The sequence below is a fragment of the Macaca nemestrina genome, chromosome 5, assembly GCF_043159975.1.
Source record: "Macaca nemestrina isolate mMacNem1 chromosome 5, mMacNem.hap1, whole genome shotgun sequence".
Classification (NCBI taxonomy): Eukaryota; Metazoa; Chordata; class Mammalia; order Primates; family Cercopithecidae; genus Macaca; species Macaca nemestrina.
In genome coordinates, this window is record NC_092129.1 from 67,463,477 (window position 1) to 67,478,236 (window position 14,760).

General features: G+C 40.9%; 2 long non-coding RNA genes across 3 annotated transcripts; one reads left to right on the forward strand and one right to left on the reverse strand.

Annotated features, from left to right (window-relative positions):
• Window positions 1-426: 426 nt before the first annotated feature.
• On the reverse strand, window positions 427-14,266 carry LOC105488995 (uncharacterized). Of its 2 annotated transcripts, XR_011623437.1 has the most exons (4): window positions 13,932-14,266; window positions 7,896-8,105; window positions 1,765-4,975; window positions 427-503 (listed from the first exon to the last, which is right to left on the reverse strand). It is a non-coding gene; the product is annotated as an uncharacterized lncRNA (long non-coding RNA). The 2 variants fall into 2 exon arrangements; XR_011623438.1 differs by lacking the exon at window positions 7,896-8,105.
• Window positions 491-1,863, forward strand: LOC112427906 (uncharacterized). The gene is made up of 3 exons (XR_011623439.1): window positions 491-944; window positions 1,364-1,433; window positions 1,778-1,863. It is a non-coding gene; the product is annotated as an uncharacterized lncRNA (long non-coding RNA).
• Window positions 14,267-14,760: the final 494 nt, after the last annotated feature.

The window sequence follows — 14,760 nt, forward strand, 5'->3', positions numbered from 1 at the left end:
TGTGCTCTATGAAAGAAACAACAGGGCCCGGATGACAGCATGTCTGTTTACAGCATGATTTCCTGAATATTTTAAGCCCGCTGTTGAGACCTACTACTCAGTAAAACAGATGTCTTTCAAAATATTACCACTCATTGACACTGCAGCTAGTCACACAACAGTTCTGATAGAGATGTGCAAGGAAATAAATGTTGTTTTCATGCCTGTGAATACAACATTCATTCTGCAGCCCATGGATCAAGGAGTAATTTCGACTTGCAACTCGTATCATTTAAGAAACACATTTTATAAGGCTTACAGCTGCCATAAATTAGTGATTTCTGTGATGGATTTGGGCAAAGCAAATTGAATCTCATGGAAAGTATCTCTCATTCTAGGTGCAATTAAGAACATTCATGATTCATGAGAGGTCAAAATATTGACATTACCTGGAGTTTGAAAGAAGTTGATTCCAACCCTCATAGGTGCCTTTGAGGGTCTCAAGACTTCAGTGGAGGAAGTCACTGCAGACATGGTGGAAACAGCAAGAGAACTAGAATCAGAAGTGGAACCTGAAAGTGGGGCTGAATTGCTGCAATCTCATGATCAAACTTGAATGAATAAGGAATTGCCTCTTATGGAGGAGCAAAGAAAGTTGTTCATTGAAATGGAATCTCCTTCTGGTGAAGAGCTGTGAACACTGTTAAAATGACAATGAAGGATTTAGAATACTATGTCAACTTAGCTTATAAAGAAGTGGCAGGGCTTGAGAGGATTTACTCCAATTTTGGAAGAAGTTCTAATATTGGTAAAGTGCTATCAACAGGGATCTCATGTTACAAAGAAATCTTTCATAAAAGGAAGAGAGAGTCCATCGATGCCTCAAATTCCATTGTTGTCTTACTTTAAGAAATTGCCTCACAGCCAACCAACCTTCAGCAACAATTACCACCATCAACACTGTGGTAAGACCCTCAACTGGCAAAACTTACAACATGTTAAAGTCTCAGATGATTGTTAGCATTTTTTAGCAGTTAAGTATTTTTAAATTAAGGTATGTAAATTGCTTTCTTAGACATAATGATATTGTACACAATAAACTGCAGTATAATGTAAACATAACTTTTAGATATACTGGGAAAACAAAAAAAATTTTGTGACATGCATTTTTGTGACATTCACTTCATTGCAGTGGTTTGAACAGAACCCACAATATCTCCAACATATGCCTGTATACACCTGGACCTTAACCAGTGGGAAAAGTGAGCAGCAAAGTTGTCCTGGGTCAATTAGAGCTGGAAAGTGTTGGGACTGGGACAAACCAGGCACTATCTGTGCCCAGCCCTCTCTCAGCTCCACTAAACAGCTTTTTTTCCTCCTTCAGCTCAAGGGCCACCAAAATGAGGGGGGCTGGTGATGTCTGTGGTGCCCCTGTCCATTCACGCCCAAAACAGGTGAGTGGAACCACACAAAAGTGAAAATGAAACTGGTGAGGAGGAGGAAATGAGGTTCAGAGGGAAAGAATAGGGGTGCACACAGGAAAAAGAAGAAAAACAAAGGGGAAACTTTCACAGATTGCCTAGCCATGGCGCTGGCACAGGCAGTAAATGATGTGAATTCTGTCTTGGGGCACGTGGATACTCAGAAAATGCCATTTATGAAAAAAAAAAAAAACAATTATCATCTATTGCCATTTAGCCCTACTGGACATGTAATTTTAAAAAATCAAATTCATAAATTGGATTATTTTCTCCAAATAAATTAAGAATATTTTATATTACTTACTGTGTCTTTATAGTAGAAGATACTGAGAGTTGTTCACCTAACGTTTTCCTTTTCGTCATGGACGCACAAGTGGATTGCATTTCCCAGCCTCTCTCACAGGTAAGTGTGGTCACATGACTGAGTTCTAGCCAATGTGAGGAATGTGAGAGGAAGCCAGAGCAGACGCACGGAACTTCTCATGTTATTTTCCCTTCCATGGTGATGTCGGAAGCATGCGTTGAAGAAGGCAGAGCCATGGGTGGGAAAGGAGCCTGATCCCTGAGTTACAGTTAGCCCTCCAAATCTGTGGGCTCCACATCCTCAGATCCAGCCAATGCCAACTTGAAAATATTTGAAACAACAACAACAAAATAACAATATAACAATAAAAAATAATGCAAATAGGAAACAATATACAGTAACAACTATTTACACAGCATTTACATTATATTAGGTATTTATTTTAATGTTTTTTTAGAGTTGGGGTCTCACTGTGTTGCCCAGGCTGGAGTGCAGTGGCACAATCATAGTTTACTGCCACCTCAAACTCCTGGGCTCAGGCAATCTTTCCACCTCGGCCTCCCAAAGTGTTGGGATTACAAGTGTGAGCCATAGCACCTGGCGTGTATTAAGTATTATAAGTAATCTAAAGATTATTTAAAGTATATAGGAGGATGTGCATAGGTTACATGCAAATACTATGCCATTTTGTATCAGGGACTTGAGCATCCAGGGATTTTGGTATCTGCAGAGTTCTGGAACCAATCCCCCAGGGAGGCTGAGTGATGATTATACTTTTTTTTTTTTTTTTTTCTGTGAAGTATTTGACAGGTTTACATCACTGCTCACCACTAAGGAACAAATTAATCATTTTTTCTGTGCCTCAGTTTTTTCCTTATCTGAAAATATTGATAGCAACTACCTCTTGGGGCTATTGGAAATACTAAATGAGTCAATATTTTTAAAACACTTAGAATAGGGCTCTGCTTAGAGTAAGCACTACATAAAGATATGTTAAATAGTGAAAGCTCTATAAGTGTCAGTATTCTATTAGCCTTTATAGCTGTTAAGGACTGAATATTTGTGTATCCTCAAAATTCATATGTTGAAATCTTAATCCTCAATGTGACAATACTTGGAGATAGCAACCATGAGAACATAATACAATTAAATGAGGTCACACATATGGGTCCCTAATCTGATAGGCCTGGTGCCTTTTATTTCATTTTTTTTTTTGAGATGGAGTCTCGCTCTGTTGCCCAGTCTGGAGTGCAATGGCCCAATCTCGGCTCACTGCAACCTCCGCCTCCCAGGCTCAAGTGATTCTTCTGCCTCAGCCTCCCAAGTAGCTGGGACTACAGGCAGGTGTCACCACACCAGGCTAATTTTTTGTAGAGACGGGATTTCATCGTGTTAGCCAGGATGGTCTCGATCTCCTGACCTCATGATCCTCCTGCATTGGCCCCCCAAAGTGCTGGGCTTACAGGCATGAGCCACCATGCCTGGCCTGGTGCTCTTTTAAGAAGAGGAAAATATGCCAGCACTCTCTCTCTGCACATGTGTGCAACAAGGAAGGTCATGAAAGGACATTGCGAGAAGGTGCCGTCTGCAATCCGGGAAGAGAGTCCTCACCAGACATGAAATCTGCCAGCACCTTGATCTTGGATTTCTTAGCCTCTACAACTGTGAGAAAATAAATTTCTGTTGTTTAAGACATGCAGTCTGTGATACTTTGTTCTGTCAGCCCAAGCAGTTGAACACAATGGCTATTCTAAACATTTTAAGACATTTCTTTGAATGGTAATGAGAATAACCTTGGTTGATAGGTTTTCTTTTTTCAGGATGGCATAGATAATAGGAGTTGAGGTTTAGGTGTCAGATGAGTTGGCCTGGGTTCAAATCTTGGCTTTGCAGTAGCTGTGAGACATGAAAAATTTACTTAACTTCACGAAGTCTCAATTTTCTCATTAATAGGACTATAATATCTACTTCATAGGGTTATTGGAGGATTAATGAGACAATGTTTGTAAAAAAATTCAGTGGAGTGCCTGGTACATAGTTAGTCCTAATTAATCTCTGAACTTGCTTTTTTGTTGTTGTTGTTTTTTCCTTTTTGGTGCCAAAACTCTTCCTTGAAGCAAAATCTTAGATAAATACCCAATCCAGCATAGATGGAAGCAGCGGGTAGGGCTTGGGAGGGAGGAGACCCTCTGTCCACCCACGGGCTTCTCCTCACATCCAGTGACATTCTCCAGAGTGTCCCTGAGTCACCTCTGTGGAATCCTAGCACTGCTCAGCATAGTTTGATCATTTATAGGACTTGAAGTTCCCTAAACGATTATTTTGTTCCAGCTTTAACATTGTTATGACTACAAGAAGTGGCATGTGGCCGTGAAATGGAAGTGGAAGTTGAAATTATACTCACACAACATTTTCCCTATGTTTGGGCCTCTTCTGACAGAGCAAATGACTTCCCCCACTGCCTCTCACGCTCACGGGTTAAGCCCCCTCTCTATAGGAGCCGCCGCTCTTTCTCCCATCTGCTTCTGCTGCGTGGAGGGAGGTGGCAGGACGCTGACATGATGCTGACACGATGCTGTTGCCCTGCTGCCTTGGGCCCCGTTGAGGGATCCAGGCTCCAGATGAGGAGTGAGAGCTCATGAGATTTCATTTGTAAAGTCGAATGGCTAAGTTTCTGACAGATAAGGCCCTCAGCCAGTTACAAGGCATGGTTGTGAAAGTGAATTATCTAGGGAAAAAATGAGCCGCTCTGACTCTCCCGTGCCTTCATCCAGTCAAAAGTTAAATTATCGCCCAAATTTCCCCTCTGTACCTCTACTTAGCGGTACAAGTGTAAGCTGTACATAAAATTCCAGTTAACTCTCACTGGGCAGGAGTGGCTCCATTTCCCTTGCATTCAGAGGTCACATGGCTGCTGAAACCCTTACGGGACGTTCACTCCCACTGAGATGAAATTTTAAGTCTTAACCCTGGTCTCTGACCTCGTATCCTCTCCGTCTCCTTCTGGCCCTTGCTGCTCCAGTCACTCTTGTCTGGGATTCCTCGGGTATGTGAAGTATTTTCCACTGTCTGAGCCTTTGCATATCTGTTCCTGTGACCTTCCTCCCAGAGAGCCATGGAGCTCCATTCTTCATCAACTTCCTCCTCATAAAGGCCTTCCTTGATTGCTGTGACTAAAACAGCATCACCGATCCCTTTCTAAAACTGTGCCCTGCCAACATACAGTTACACAGAAGGAATAAATTCAATGTTTGATAGCAGAATAGGGTGACTATAGTTAAACAAAAATGTATCGCACCCAGGAGATGGACACCCTACTTTGATCACTATGCATTATATACATGTAACAAAATTTCACATGTACCCCATAAATTTGCACAAATAATAAAAAATAAATGTGTGCCTTTCTTTGTATTTATGGCTCTTACCTCCATCCCACATAGAGTATGAACAAATATTGACCATTTCCTGTCTCCCATCCCCTTCACAGACATGGAGCAGAATCTGCGCCTACTGCGTTCACTACCATATCTGCAGGTTCTAGAACAGTGCTTGGCACATCGATGCTCCATGAATCCATGCTGAATGAATGACTTGGTGACCTTACCTGTTACTTGTGTATCTGCACAGTTATAAACTCGCAAGCTTGCAGAGACATGCAGAGAAGTGGTGGGAGGTATTGGCTCTCAGCTGCTTGTATTGTGGCCAGGCCTATTGATGCCTGGATTTGTGGCCTTTAGAAAACCCATGGAGACCCAACAAAAATGTCCAACTAAGCCTGATTCACTTTAGCAGGAGAGTTCGTATCTGCGTTAATTGTTTTAACCATGGAGTGACAGTTACACCTCTGGCCATTACTCTTGCTTGAGGAGAGTAGTTCCCATCTTATTCCTATGTCTTAACATGATACATGAAAAGTGTCCTGTACTCAGACTGCCAATTAATAATAATTTCTCCAGCATTATCAGCAACTTTCAAAATATGGATACTTTCTTTCTAAATACTTAATAAACTTGCCTTCCTCTACTTTATAGCATGATCTCAATAATTATCTAATATATAATATAATTTGTTATTTCCCAAAATATGCTTTGATGCTTTTAGATGAGATACAGACTAAAGCTTCTTAAAAATTATTCAAAACAGTCATGTGTCCTATATGTTTTGGTCAATGATGGACTGCCTACATGACCATGGATAGAGCAATAGACTAAGTGTGTACTAGGTTCTACCTTCTAGGTTGCATAAGTACACTTCAGTACACTCTTACGATGTTCACATGATGAAGAAATTGCATGAAAATGAAATCGCCCAAAGATGCATTTCTCAGAATGTATCCCAATTACTAAGTGATGCATCACCGTACTGTGAAGTAGAAAATATAATTAATATTGAAACTCATTATTTCATGACTATTATAAGTCAAAACAGAGCCAAATTTATTGAGCTAAAAGAAATAAGTAAGCCGGGCGCGGTGGCTCAAGCCTGTAATCCCAGCACTTTGGGAGGCCGAGACGGGCGGATCACGAGGTCAGGAGATCGAGACCATCCTGGCTGACATGGTGAAACCCCGTCTCTACTTTAAAAATACAAAAAACCAGCCGGGCGAGGTGGCGGGCGCCTATAGTCCCAGCTACTCTGGAGGCTGAGGCAGGAGAATGGCGTGAACCCGGGAGGCGGAGCTTGCAGTGAGCTGAGATCCGGCCACAGCACTCCAGCCTGGGCGGCAGAGCGAGACTCTGTCTCAACAAAAAAAAAAAAAAAAAAAAAAGAAATAAGTAAATTAGAGGACAGTATAAAGATACTATGAGAATGACTGGTATTTGGGGAACTTGGATACAGTCATCAATGTGAGATAAGCTCTGATTTGGGAGGCAGGAGACCTTGGTTGTGGCACCTCCTCCAGAGGACAGAGCTACAGAGGCAGATGGGTGCTCTATGTGTGCCGTGCTGGGCAGCCTTTGAAGGCACTCAGCTCATCCTCCCAGATGACCTGTCCAGTCCCAGCCTCTCCTTGGAGCCTTGCCAGCCCCCAATATTTCAGCCTGCAAATGCTCCAATTACCCAGCGCTGCCCCATACATCTACAATCACTTATAAACTTATTTCCACCACTTCTGTCTCTTACTACCCTACTCCCCTGCCACTCACAACTCGCATTGTTAAAGTTACCTTCACTTTTCACATTGTTAATTTTTTTTGTTTTTTTTTGTTTTTTTTTTTTTTTTGAGACGGAGTCTCGCTCTGTCGCCCAGGCTGGAGTGCAGTGGCCGGATCTCAGCTCACTGCAAGCTCCGCCTCCTGGGTTCACGCCATTCTCCTGCCTCAGCCTCCCCAGTAGCTGGGACTACAGGCGCCCGCCACCTCGCCCGGCTAGTTTTTTGTATTTTTTTTAGTAGAGACGGGGTTTCACCGTGTTAGCCAGGATGGTCTCGATCTCCTGACCTCGTGATCCGCCCGTCTCGGCCTCCCAAAGTGCTGGGATTACAGGCTTGAGCCACCGCGCCCGGCCCACATTGTTAATTTTTTAAAACCATATCTGAACTGGAGAATTAAAGAAACTGTTCCTAATTTAAAAAGAAGTGGATGCTCATTGAATAAATTTGAACAATAAAAATAAAATGTGCTAGTTTATCTTTGCTTGCCCACTACTTTTTAGTTAAATTTCATTTTAAGTTACTTTATTTTATTTTAGAGATTAGGGCAATCTTTTCCCCAATTTGATATAGAATCTTTTAGGATTTGTTTTTTATTTAAGTATTTGCATGTAGGATTTTTAAAAAAATAAAATGGGGTATTCTCTGCTTGTTATTCAAGACTTAACCTTTTGCATTTATCAATGAATCATGGATATTCTTCCATGTTATGTACAAGCTCACCTCATCTTTTTTAACAGATACATAGAATTTTACAATGCTCTGAAAATTACTCCTAAAGGCCACTGAAACACTTTCCAAGTGATTACATCAAGTCTAAGACCTGCATTAAGCCCCAGTGTCCTAAGGCATTCATTGTATGTCATGAATTAACTAGGTCTCTAGAATGATACTAGAATGTGACATCCTTGGAAAAATCAGGAGATAGTCACCGGGATCACTTTCTGTGTTTTGTGGTTCGGATAAGAAAACTCACTCGAGCGCAAGACTAGATCTCAACACAACACAGCTTTGATGCTCAACCCTCTACTGCCAGGGGAGCTCCCAGATTTCACAGTTCCTCTTGTAACTGAACACAGGTTTGGCTGCTTGCCATCTGCTAAACCATAACAAGGATGAGGTGCTGTAGAAGGAAAGTGACTTTGTTTTCTGAAGCCAGCAGTGTGGAAATGGTTCAGGCTCCTGTCTGTTAAAAGAAAAACTTCAGGTGAATTAAATTTAAAGGAGTTTAATTGCACAATGAACAATTCATGAATCAGGCAGCCCCCAGAATCATAGCAGGTCTAGAGACACTCCAGGGATGTCTCATGGTAAGAACAAATTTAGAGACAAAGAAAGGGAAGTGATGTATAGAAATTGGAAGTGAGGTATAGAAACAACTGGATTGGTTACAGGTTGATGTTTGTCTTATTTGAACACAATTTGAACACTTAGCAGTCTACGAGTGATTGAAGTATGGCTGTTGGGATAGACCAAGACTCAGCTATTGTTACATGTACATACTCCTAAATTAGGTTTTCAATCTTGTCTGCCTATTAAGCTAGGTGACAGTTCATCCACAAGGACTCAGATATACAAGTACGGAGTCCTTCTCAGGCCATATAATGTAGTTTGCTTTAACATGCCTTAACAAAACTACTTGAAATCAATCCTGTGACTTTTTTACCTCCTCCATAGGGCCTTCCTGAATCAATAGATAAGATCATTATTCCTCTAAATAGACAGAGTTATCACATATACACATATGTAGGGGAGATTAACAAAACTCTTCCTCTCCTCACTTGGCTTCTATGACAGGGACACTGGAAATTAAACTGAAAAAAGGCAGATGAATAAGAGAAAAACACAGTTGATTCACACATGCAGCATGAATACATTCATGAGAAATCTGGTGATTGGTTTCTCAAAGGGGCGATTAGAACTTGGAGCTTATAGAGCATGTTAGCAAAGAATGACAAACTCGTAGACAAGTGATAAGGAAAAGGGGTTTAGACTTTCAGGGGTGGGAAGGTAAATATGTGAGGAAAGACAAGTTGTTTTCCTAAGGTTTGTTATGTAGATTTCATCTCTGGGCTGGTAAGAATCTGGTTATCAAGAGTTACTCTGCTCTTCCTGGTACAGCAAGGGCACCTTTCTCATGGGAAATTTTATGTCCTACTTTTAGACAGAAAGGGGAAGGTCAGAAAGCTCTTCCTGCATCTGCTGTGTCTTTAGCTCAAAATAATCCTTATGCCAATGGCATATTTTGAGGTGGCAAATTCTGACTCCCTACAATAAATACACAGTGAACTAAACTACCACCTTTAATATTGTTGTGTTGGAACCGAACTGTCGATTCCCTCCTGGGCAGGGGTCGCCGCGAAGGATCACCGACACGAGATTCACAGCAGAGAGTTATTTATTACTAGCGCGCTAGGGTCCCAAGCTCTAAGTTGGCCCTGGGACCCCGACTGCTTGTTACAGGCTGTTTATATAGGCAAATACAAGTTCAAACACAGCTTAGGGCGCGAAATTCAAACAAAGCTTTAGGCGCGTGGTAATTGGGTCTGTCTATGGCCTGAGCAAGGTGTCTTATGCTAATTGGTTAGAGCAGGACCTTATGAGGTTTTTTTTCCTGGAGTTGTTGATTCTGGGAACTTCAAGGCAGGGTGGGACCCCCGGAATTGGCAGGGTGGGACCCCATCCAGAGCCACCTGGTGTTAATTTTTTCTATATGAGGCCTAGTTTCTAAGTTTTATGAGGCCTAGTTTCAGTTGCTATCTCTCATATTGACTCTTACTTAATATTAAAAATTTCAGCGAATACTTTTGGAACACATTTTATATCCCAGGCACTGTGCTAAGCGTATCACATAATCTATGTCATTTGATTCTTCCAACAACTCTCTGAGATTTAAAGGAGTTGAGTAAGCCTTCCCATGGTGATGCGAATAGTAAGTGGGAATAGATTGAAAAATGAATTTAAGCCTGCAGATTACTTCTAGTTCTCCAAAACCCCACCAACACTGTTGGGATAAGCTCAGCCAGGAGTTGGAGTGAAGTTATCTTTTCTTCGTTTGTATTTTGCTACGCCAAGCACCCTTTAAGGCTAAAAGACTCCTGTTATCCATCTTAACTTGTTAGCCTTGAGAGGTAAGAAAGGTCTTTACACACAATGGGCACTTAAATCCATTTGAATGATGACTCTGCTGCCTTTATAACCTGTCAATGGTTGGGACTAGAGTCCAGCACTCTGGGCCACTCGATAAATCCGTCAGAGTGATTGCTGATGGCTTGTTTTCTTTCATTTGGTGGAGTATTTATAGAAAAACTTTTAGCAGGCTCCAAAATGTAATATTCTCCAGAGGTACATTTTCGGACATTGAAACTACATCCTGCTGAAAAAAAAAATTGGTAGGATTTCAGATAAGGCTCCTGTATTGATTTGTAAATACCTCTCAGAGTATTCAGCTATGCTTAGTTTAATTCTGTATTATTCTTACCCAATTCTACCAACATTTAAAATAAGCTATTAACATTAAAAAATTGTTTAAAGTAAAAAATTTTTAATTATTTTAGCAATTTTATTGCCAAAAACAACTTGTTGAGTTATTTCAAAACTTTCTCAGAATCCAGGAGTCAAACAGGAAAGTTAGAAACCATGTAGTCCAATATTGCTTTTTGAGAGCAGGACAGAAGTACAGTGAGGGGTCTGGATTTGTCTGAAGTCTCAAAGCTAGTCTTTGTCTGGGTTATAAGTAAACACATCAAATTCAATGATGAAAGTAGATGTTTTGGGATGTAGTTGTCCTTTTTCTGAATGTATTGCTTATTTTTGTATCTTCAAGGCCTGGCATAATGCAATTACAATACAACCTCTCAAGAAACATTTACTAAGTTAGATGATGTGTCAAAAATGTGATCTCAGTGTGGCGATTCCTCAAGGATCTAGAGCTAGAAATACCATATGACCCAGCCACCCCATTACTGGGTGTATACCCAAAGGATTATAAATCATGCTGCTATAAAGACACATGCACATGTATATTTATTGCGGCACTATTCACAATAGCAAAGACTTGAAATCAACCGAAATGTCCATCAATGATAGACTGGATTAAGAAAATGTGGCACATATACACCATGGAATACTATGCAGCCGTAAAAAAGGATGAGTTCATGTCCTTTGTAGGGACATGGATGAAGCTGGAAACCATCATTCTGAGTAAACTGTCGCAAGGACAGAAAACCAAATGCCGCATGTTCTCACTCATAGGTGGGAATTGAACAATGAGATCACTTGGACACAGGGTGGGGAGCATCACACACTAGGGCCTGTGATGGGGTAGGGGAAGGTGGAGGGATGGCATTAGGAGATATACCTAATGTGGATGACGAGTCGACAGGTGCAGCACACCAACATGACACGTGTATACATACGTGACAAGCCTGCACATTGTGCACATGTGCCCTAGAACTTAAAGTATAATAAGAAAAAAGGAAAAAATGTGATGTCTTTTCAGATAAAACATTTGCTTTTATTAGTTACTGATACAAATAATTTTTTTTAAAAAATGTAAACATCATAAAAGAAAAATTGCACCAGCCAGAGTTAAACAGTTAAGGAAGATGTTATTCAAGACTGTTGCAATAAGGGAAAGAGATTGAACACAATTCCACAAAAACAAAAGGTGGGAGAGTTTTTAAGTTCTGGAATGAGCCAGTGGAAAAGTACTGGAGGGTAGGGAGAGGCAGGTCAGTGTGATTAGGCATCTGTGTTTGCTAGCCTGTGTTTATCAAAGCCAGGCTCCTACCCATCCACAGAGAGGGCCATCTTTCTCGGTGATTACATGTCAAAGGGATGGTTCCCAGGTCCTTGAGAAAGACATTCCTGGGTTGTAAAACTGGCAAGAAGCTGGGAGGAGATTGATATCCCAAAGGGGGCAGAGAAAGAATTTATAATTGCAAATTTTCTAAATTAGGTGCTCTAAGAAAAGGAAAGTCAGGGCAGGCGTGGTGGTTCACGTCTGTAACCCCAGCATTTTGGGAGGCCAAGGTGGGCGAATCACAAGGTCAGGAGATCAAGACCATCCTAGCAAACATGGCGAAACCCTGTCTCTACTAAAAATACAAAAATTAGCAGGGTTTGGTGGCACACACCTGTAGTCCTAGCTACTCGGGAGGCTGAGGCAGGAGAATTGCTTGAATCCAGGAGGCGGAAGCTGCAGTGAGTTGAGATCATGCCACTGCACTCCAGCCTGGTGACAAAGCGAGACTCCATCTCAAATAAATAAATAAATACATACATAAAAAGACAGCAGCATTTGAAGGTTAAAAAAAAAAAAAAAAAAGCAATGGAGCAATGCCTAAAATACTGAAGGAAAATATTCTGAAGAAAAACATTTTCTAAAAGAATTTCTACCTATCCATGTTATTTATAAGTGAAGTTGGGCTAAGGTGAGTTTTGGGAGTGCAAACTCCCCACAGTTTTACCACTCATGGAATTTTTCTTGAGAAGTTGATATGTACCACTAAAATAGGAGAATGAACCAAGATAAAGGAAGGCATGGAGAGGAAGAATGAAGAGATCCCATACAGGAAAGGGGAGAAAGACATCCCCCAGGGGACAGGGCAGCGTGCCCCCCAGGACACAGGTGTTTAGATGGAGACAGACTAAAAGATCCCCAGTAATTTTCCTTATGAAGATTAAAGTGATAGAACTTGAGAAGAGATTGAGATATCTGATGATGACTTAGGGCTTACATTCAGGATAAGGTCATAGAAACCCGACAGACTGAATATACGGACAATGGCCAGACTACATACCAAAATAGAACTCTGACCCACCACTTGGAGCAACCAGCCCCAGAAACCAATTCATTATCTACAGCAACCAGCCCAGGAAACCAGCCAGTTATCTACAAGTGAGATTTGTACAAAGTTTGACTGTTACTTCTAGCAACTGGTCCATGAAGGCAAACAGTCCCTGTAACAGTCAGTTAAAACAGCCAGGGACATGGATGAAGCAGGAAACCATCACTCTCAGCAACCTAACGCAGGAACAAAAAACCAAACACTGCATGTTCTCACTCATAAGTGGGAGTTGAACCATGAGAACACATGGACACAGGGAGGGGAACATCACACACCAGGATCTGCTGGGGCTTGGCAGGCTAGGGGAGGGAGAGCATTAGGAGAAATACCTAATGTAGATGACAGGTTGATGGGTGCAGCAAACCACCATGGCACGTGTATACCTATGTAACAAACCTGCACATTCTGCACGTGTATCCCCAAATTTAAAGTATAATAATAATAATAAAATCAGCCAGGATTTGATTAATAACTGACAACTTCCTTATTTTTTGTTCCTGCTTCCAATTTAGGACCAGAGAAAGCCAAATATTCTCCTTTAACCAATCACATAGGATGCCCCACTTCCTGTTAGCCTGCCTCCAGCTGCCAACAGCTTCTAACCAGGGCACACCTGAAACCACTCTAACGATTTCCCCGCTCCTCTGCCTGCCTTGAGTTTCGGCCGGAATGCAAGTGATGGTGGCTGATTCCCCTGCTATTGCAAGCTCTGAATAAATAGTCTTTGTTTGTTCTCATTGGTGGGTTTTTATTTCCACAAATCTAAATGAAAAAAAATTTTAATGCATGGAAAAGAAAAAACAATAATAACCTACTATGTGTCTTAGCTGTGAATAGCAAGCTCATAATTGAAACTATGTAAGCATTAAATATTAACCTACATTTTTATTTATTGAATGAGTTAAAAAGTACATCCAGTCTACTGCACTACAGGAAATAGATGCCTTTAAAAGTCTTCTTAAAATAAATCTACACTATTGTGATATAATTTTTATGTAATAAAATGTAGCCATTTAAGTGTCAAGTTTAGTAATTTTGACAAAAATATTCACCCCTGTAACCACCACTACAATGAAGAACATTTCAGCACCCCAAAAGTTTCCTTGTGCCCCCTTGCAGTTAGACCCCCTCTCTACACTCAGCCCCAGGCAAGCACTGACCTGCTCTCTGTAGTTGATTAGATTTCCCTATGAAGGAACTTCATGTAAATGGAAGCGTGCAGAACCATAGTTGTTTCCATTTACGTCCTCACCAGCAATGTCTGCAAGCGTCAGTTGCTTCACATTAGCCCCAGTTTGTCCTGCCAGTCTTCTGAATTTTAACTAATCTAAGTGAGCGCATAGAGGTAACTATCTGCAGTTTTCTTTGTTTTGTTTTAGGGACATAGAATGTGCTTTTGTTTTCAAGATGTTTCCTGTCACACAGACTTTCAACTATTTCCCTTTCTGGAATGGATGAGGAGACAGGTGTCAGCAGACTATATATTTCAGGGTAATTTTTTCAGGTGTGTAAGTTACTATGTATATTAAGTTACTATGGTTGGGTTTAAAGGAAAATGTGATTTCATAGGAGCTTCTGAGGTTGTTCAAATATAAGATTAAAGATGATCAAAGCATGGTTCTTATGGTAAAGATCCTGTGAATCTTTATGAGCCTGTAGTGCTCCCTAGACTGCACCTATCACTCTATACAGTAACAATTTTCCTCCCATTGTCTTCTTTATTTCAAGTCAAGTTTATTGAGATATAATTTCCAATAGTGTAATTAACTCTTCTTAAGTGTACATTCAATAACGTTTGACAAATGTATATAGTCCTATAATGACTACCACAATAAAAAATAAACTATTTTTATTACCTGGAAAGTTCCCCTTGTAGCCCTTTGTAGTCAATCGCTTCCCTCCACCTCCAGCTTCTGGCAGCTATAGATCTGATTTGCCCTTTCCAGAAGTTTCACATCATTGGAACAACCCTGTATTGTAGCTTTTCCA